Source organism: Procambarus clarkii, chromosome 14 (genome assembly GCF_040958095.1).
Source record: "Procambarus clarkii isolate CNS0578487 chromosome 14, FALCON_Pclarkii_2.0, whole genome shotgun sequence".
In the NCBI taxonomy this organism is placed as follows: Eukaryota; Metazoa; Arthropoda; class Malacostraca; order Decapoda; family Cambaridae; genus Procambarus; species Procambarus clarkii.
The window spans coordinates 5,893,345-5,900,572 of NC_091163.1; the positions used below are offsets into that span (position 1 = coordinate 5,893,345).

At 36.6% G+C, this 7,228-nt stretch overlaps 1 pseudogene; it reads left to right on the forward strand.

Moving 5' to 3' along the window:
* The window catches only part of LOC138364669 (nicotinate phosphoribosyltransferase-like), a 43,140-nt pseudogene that overhangs the window by 29,313 nt on the left and 6,599 nt on the right, over positions 1-7,228 (forward strand).

Below are 7,228 nucleotides of genomic sequence, written 5' to 3' on the forward strand. Positions count from 1 at the left end.
TCACAGGGAAGTAGGCACAAAAGTGGCACCCCCACACTATCAATGGGCAAATTAGGCCCATCTCCCACCCCTCCACCACCTTGGGCCACGAGGCCTGTCGGACCACTTGCCTGATCAGATACCCGAACCATTTTATGTGAACCTTGTGTTTCCTGAACTTGAGATCCAAACCAACCCAATAGGGAAACTGGCATTTTTGAATAGATGGTGTTCACAAACCACGTCGTGGCTGTCTGGTATTATAGATAATAAATATATTTCTTTTTGCAAAGCTGGTTTCCTCTTTCACATGCCATTGGAAAAATGCACTGGGCAGCTATGGAACGGCCAACTCAAAAATGATATGTTAAGTGTAATGGAAATCCCCTTTTCTGAGCGACTAAAATAATCCTCGTATACTGATCCTTTATTGCTCCTTTCCAGCGGGAATTGGATGTGTCTTGGTGGTGGCACAGTTTTATGAGACAGGCAGGATGGACCTCCGAGTCCTGAACTACTACCTGGTGGCTAGTGATTGGCAGACTACCACTTGTGTTGTTTATAGTCTTTTTCCTCTTTAATCATGATGCTAGTTTGCTTCATTTGTACATTCTGGAAAGTTTTACTTTTTTGGATTGATCACAGATTTTATTACTCCCCCATTGCCTCTCAGTATACAAGATTCTGATCCTATTGCTCAAGTAGCCTGTGCAAGCCCAGAAGCCCAGAAAATACCATAACTCTGGTGTATATTTTTTTAAGTTCATCAGTATACAGAAATGGTTATTATTTAATTGTATATTTTTCAGGTGGCTTTGATGGGACAAGCAATGTTTTGGCAGGCAAACTTATAATATTCCTGTCAAGGGGACACACGCACATTCTTACGTCTCGTCGTATTCTTGTCTTGAAGATCTCCATTCAGAGGTATTGCTGGACTTTATATTTCACTGCTAAATACAAAGAAGCCTCTAATTAATAAAAACCACATAATGAGACCATGATGCAATCTGACTTTCGTTCTAATCGACCAACTGTGTATAATTTTGTTCTATTTAAAATGTCTCCAGAGTAAAGACCCTTGGATGCTCCCCAAACAAGGTCTTGTGTGATCTACCCTCAACTTCCGTCATCTGTTGAGCTCTTGAGACTTACCCATTATATGTGAATAAATTATTGGTGACTAAATAAAAAACCAAGTTATGTCTAAAGCCATGCTATGTAAACACGCTTTATAAAAGGGTCGATAATAATAATTTTGTAATTTTTGTTTTTGTTTAGAAATGTTATATATAAAATTATTGAGGTTATAGGTCAGTGGTCTTTGTTCTGTACATACGATGCTTTACAGTGGCATTAGTTTGCAGACTTTGGTGTGTAAGTTCTAATCCAAATGAGTGATGTAATGGATGTGCTGAATTGAGGTTCGCCATTACACGTGATCAAGAATCAAGATTAGTTGTTTGCTGAGAAGACCATATTTTTTGGCATGCTTCAGATTACAGTATTAACAATAAGAATAAGATAAATTTGAATTTATACAATGGCTAATACATAAGTAATATAGTGGATACATGGGGCCAGGATTTACGAAGCAGTTACGCAAGTACTTATGAACGTGTACATCTTTCCTCAATCTTTGACGGCTTTGGTTACATTTATTAAACAGTTTACAAGCCTGAAAACTTGCAATTAACTGTTGTAATTGTAATAAATAGCCTCCTGGTGCTTCGGAGGCTCATTAACTGTTTAATAATTGTAAACAAAGCTGCCAAAGATTTAGAAAAGATGTTCAGGTTCGTAAGTGCTTGCGTAACTGCTTCGTAAATCTGGCCCCTGGTGGTGCGTAAAGTAATTATTTATTATACATAGCCACTAGTTGCACATAGTGTTTTGAGTACAGTATAACTTAAACAAATATTTATTTAGTCTTGTTATTTTTCGGTAATGCCTATTACTATACAAGCAATAAGCTTAAATATAAGAATTATTTAAGATATTAGGTAGATAAAAAATTGTATATATACTGTATTGGACTATGTATTTGATATGGATCGATTTCTTTATTACTTATGACCATACCTTTGCAAAATAGTTTTCCTGTATGAGATATCAGTTTCAGACACTAAAACACAAGGAGACTGGAGCAGTGATGAACCTGAAGGATGTATCACTGGCTTGGAGAAGTCTTCTGGCCGACAAATTAAATATTCTCCAATCGGAAGCCTCGGATGGAGAGCTGGCAGCCTTTATATCATTTGCTATTGCATTTCCATCTGGATTTATTGCACTCATTGACACATACGATGTGCTCAAGTAAGTTGTGTGCAATTTGATATGCTTGGAGACAATGTTTTGTAGAATTTACGAAGGCAGTATCTTTCTGAAGGAGCCTTTAGGGGGCTCCTTAAAACAGAGAAGATTTCCCATAGGAATCCTGTGTAGCTTACTGGGGTCCAGAACCAGAACTGGGCCCCCTCAGAGATGGCATAGGGAGCAGGAAATTGTTAATGATCATCCTCGCCAAAAAACATCTAGGAAGTAAGCAAAGTAAGGCCAGACGACTACAAGGTTTGCAGAAAATGAATCGCTGAAACTGCCAAACAACTCTGTAAATGATTCATTCAGACCTAAATGATCTGTTTGAAACTAGTTTTCCCCCATCCTGTCCCAAATCCTTATCCTAATCCCTTCCATGTGTTATATAGTTGTAATGGTTTAGCACTTTCTCCTGCTAATTTACATACTTTACGTTGTTTTATGTACTTTCTGTATGTTTTCCTTGGGGTGGTGGGTGATAGTCACAATGTCCTGCCTCCTGTACCTCTGCCAAAGGAAGCCAGGCTCTAACTCTGGTCTCTGGTAGGCCATACAGGACTCCTGTTTGCTGATGTGACTCAGAAGAGTAAATCATCTTGGATTCAGGCAGTCACGGAGGCTCTACAAGGAAGAGGTATTTCATTACATTAAATGCTGGTTTTTGTCTTTATCTGCTTTGTATGTGCTTTTATACTGTATTCTATGTTTAGTCAGAGTAAATTTTGAGCATTTAAGATTAAAAACTGCTAGTATATTTTGCTTCTTTCAGGAGTTTCATTATCATTTAAGTTTTATATGTTTTATAAATTGCAAACCACAATAAAGGTGGAAATAACATTTCATTCACTTGCACCATCGGAGCCTAAAACTCACAACCACCATAGCGGAAGGCAGGAGCTCTACCAACCTCATTATTAATATCCACAATAAGAGAAGGTCCCAGACACACACCACTGGTTTCCAACCTGGACTTTCAACCTTTCCTTGAGTCTGGAGGTATTAGGTGATGCACCTAATGGATCCACCTATTGACTGGATCACCTAATACCTTATTGGGCAAAGCAGAGGCTTAGGGCTCGTGCAGGAATATCCCTGAAAAAAACCCCAATACCTCCAGACTTGAGTGATACCTCAGGAGAGGCTAAAAGTCCCAGTTGGATACGAGTGATTGTCTCTGAAACTCTCTTATTATGGATATTCGTAGTGACGTCGGTAGAGCTCGTGCCCTCTCCTACGGTGGTCGTGAGTTTAAAAAGCTCCCAAGATGTAAGAGGATGAAGTTATGTTTTTTAAAACACAACTTTATGTAATAACTGTTTTCATGTAAAATTTCCTTAAGAGGTTAAGAGGGACTGATTTATGCTTATTTAAAACCTGAGAATCACCTAAGATTTTAAGAAAGGTCTTTGATAACATGTACAGTACTGTATTTCCTAATAATGATTACATTACAGGAGTGGAATTCTCAACTTCTCTGCTGTAGCTCTAGGGCTCAATGACTTGGGTTATAGAGCCCTTGGTATAAGAATTGACTCGGGAGATCTGCATATCTCAGTTGTGTGGCCAGATCAACATTTGCAACTATTGCAAAGTCGTAAGTGTTATTATGAACATAGGCTTTTGTGTTGTAACACCATAAAGAGAGTGAACTTTAATAGTAGAAAACCGTTTCACCGGTAACACTTTTATTGAGCCTAGACAGGCTGAGCGACATAAACAATTAAAGTTTACCCTCCTCTTAGCATTTACATTGTTGCCAGTACCCCTTGTTTTCTTCATTACCAAATTACACTTGTTGATAACTGGACCCATATTTAATAAGCGAGTCAACATTTTTTCTGTAAATCATTTCCAGTTAGATACAGAAGAAATTAAAGTATGAAGTGGATATTTAAGCAAATTTGTCATTAAGCAATTGTTGTCTTCAGATACAATGATAAATAACTGATGACTTCCAGTCAAAGGGGATGAAATGAAGAAAGTTTGATAATGTGTGTAGTATTGCTAGGAGATATAAAAGTAGTGTGAAAGATAGAGAAAGTCTTTTTGAAAGGCACATTGGGTAGGGGGGGGTCAGATTATACACTATTGTGTACAATTAGAATAAACTGGAGGTGGATCTTCTCCGATCAGAGAGTAGAGCGAGTGTCTAAATGTAAGGAAATTGGAGACAAATGGGAAAAAGTGGAAATTTGCAAAATAGTAAGATTTGAGTGAAAGATTAGATAGTGTAAGGGTAAATGACTTCGAGAAATGTGAATGCAAAATTTGTATACATTAAGGTTGGGACATTCAAAACAAATAGGTGGTGGGTATGACTGACTATCAGCAGGTGGCGGTGGGTATGATGTGAGGAGGAAAAGGTTTCATATATACTGGAGATATATTGATTAATCAATGTTTCTTTGTCTTATAATAAGTGTAAGAAAGTACTGTACTGGTACTGTCATTGTGCATATGTGTATTGTCTAATACCTTGGAGATAACTAAGATTTAATCAATATTAATTGTGTTTAGTAAATGTTGTGTACTAATCGTTATTAATTGGTGGACTGGTACATCTGTCTGGCTTGTGGCAGTGTTATGAAATTTTGTTTAGATTGGCTACATCTATGCAATTAATTTAATTCCAGATTTGAACTGGATTGGTTTGAACATTTATCAATTGTGGCCAGTAATGACATTAATGAAGAAACAATCATCAGTTTGAATGACAAGGCACAAGATAGACTGCTTTGGCATTGGCACACATTTGGGTATGTATTTAAAGATGTTCTCATTTGTTATATATTTACTGATAAGCTTAACTGCAATGCTCTGCATAGTAAGACTTACAAATGAATAATATAGATACTGTGTGGTTTATATTCACATGGCCAAAGTTGGAATATGCAGTGGTTGTATGGTGCCCATATAAATGCCCAGGTACACTTCAACAAACTGGAAAAGATGTAAACACATGCAACTAAATGGCTTCCAAAACTGAAAGACAAACCCTATGAGGAGAGCATTAAATATGCCAAAGCTAAAAGATAGAAGAAAGTGGCAATATGATTACTATGTACAAAAAAATAATGGGAGTCAACAAAATTTGCAAAGAAGAACTCTTAATATCTGGTACTTCAAGAACAAGGGTTCATAGATATAAGCTAACTAAACAAAGCTGCCAAAAAAACATTAGAAAATTCACTTTCACAGAGTGGTAGACTAACAAGTTAAGTGAGGTGGTGATGGAGGCCAAAACCATCAGTAGTTTCATAGTGTGATATAACAGAGTGCTGGAAAGACGGGACACTATGAGCAGAGCTCTCATCCGGTAACTACATGTGGGTAATTACACAAACACTGATCATCATCACATGCAAATTAGTTACATGAATTGACAAGGAGAAATTTTCTGAACTTGCAACTTCAAGAACAAGAAGCAATAGATTCAAGCAAAGGAAACAAAAAGGCTAAAAATGGATGCAAAAACGTCAGTAATTTCAAAGCGTCATATGACAAAAATATATAAAAGGGACACCACAGGCATAGTTCTCATCCAGTCACTGCACTTACATTATATTTTGGGTAATTTCACACATCACAATATGTGAACATGTTTGCTGATAATGCGAAGTTACTAATGAGAAAAAAAGGACCGATATCTGCCATGCCCTTCAAGATGACCTGAGCAAAATTAATGAATGGAGCAACACATGATGTATGGAATTCAAAGGGAATAAATGCCACGTTATGAAATGTGGAATAGTGGAAAAAAAAACTAAAATTTTGTGAAATGATATTAATAAACTTTGACAGAGATAGATATAGGTGGTTCTAGATAGTAAACTATCACCCAAGGACCACATTGAGGAGATTGTGAGAGGAGCTCCATGCTGTGCTTGCAAACTTCAAAATCACTTTTAAATGCATGGATGGAGAAATATAGTACATACTAAAATTGTTCATAACACAAGAGGGATAATGGGATCAAGTACAAATGAGATGAGGTATTATGAGACAGACCACCTTAATAAGAGGTCAGGTGAGGGTCACCTTAAGGTCTTTCATTATTAATTTACACTTATTGATAATTTTAAAATTATTAACAGTAGATTTAAATAGAACATGAAATGGTATTGTACCACTAATATTTACATTTTAAGATTCGTAAACTGTTTAACATGTATAGATTTTAATAGTTATGATGTTGGTCTGTCAGTTTTCTATGTATAGCAGTGAAAGCTAGTCCCTGTACTGGAATGGCAACCTGATTGAAACTGTTGACAAAATTGTTTTCAAATCTGTTAAAGGGGTAGAAATTAATGGTGTATATTATATACTGTGCTGTAATTAGGTATTCTGAGTAAGGTTACCTTATGGTTTTATGTTTATATTTTAATTTTATTTTCGGTTGAAGTTATCATTCTACATATAGAGCTCATTATATTGAATTGAATCTTAACACGTATGTGATCTACTGAGCTACTTTCTATTATAGAGTACTGCAGCTCTATGGCACTATTTCTTGGTTTTGAGCAGTGCCTTGATTTTTCATTAGGAACAGAGGTTCCTAACAATAATGGGAAGTGTAGGCCCCAGGAAGTAATTTGTGTACATTTTATTATAAAACTTAATATAGTATGTCAGATTCATACTAATGTTTTATTGCTTGTTCATGTTTTTCTTACTATGTAATATGTATTACCATGTTCTTGTCCATCACACCACCACCTACCATATGCCCGTGCCCTGCACCCACACTGCTAGTAATAGTTTTGTGGTATATGTTTGGTATAAGAACTGATGAGATATATGCATAAGTTACATATATAAAAAGTATTGAATTACTGTACACGTATAGCTGTGTGTGTGTGTGTGTGTAGCTGAACGGTCTTCCTCCAACACTCGACTTTCTCAGTTCCGCATCCCACCAGGGCCAGAATTC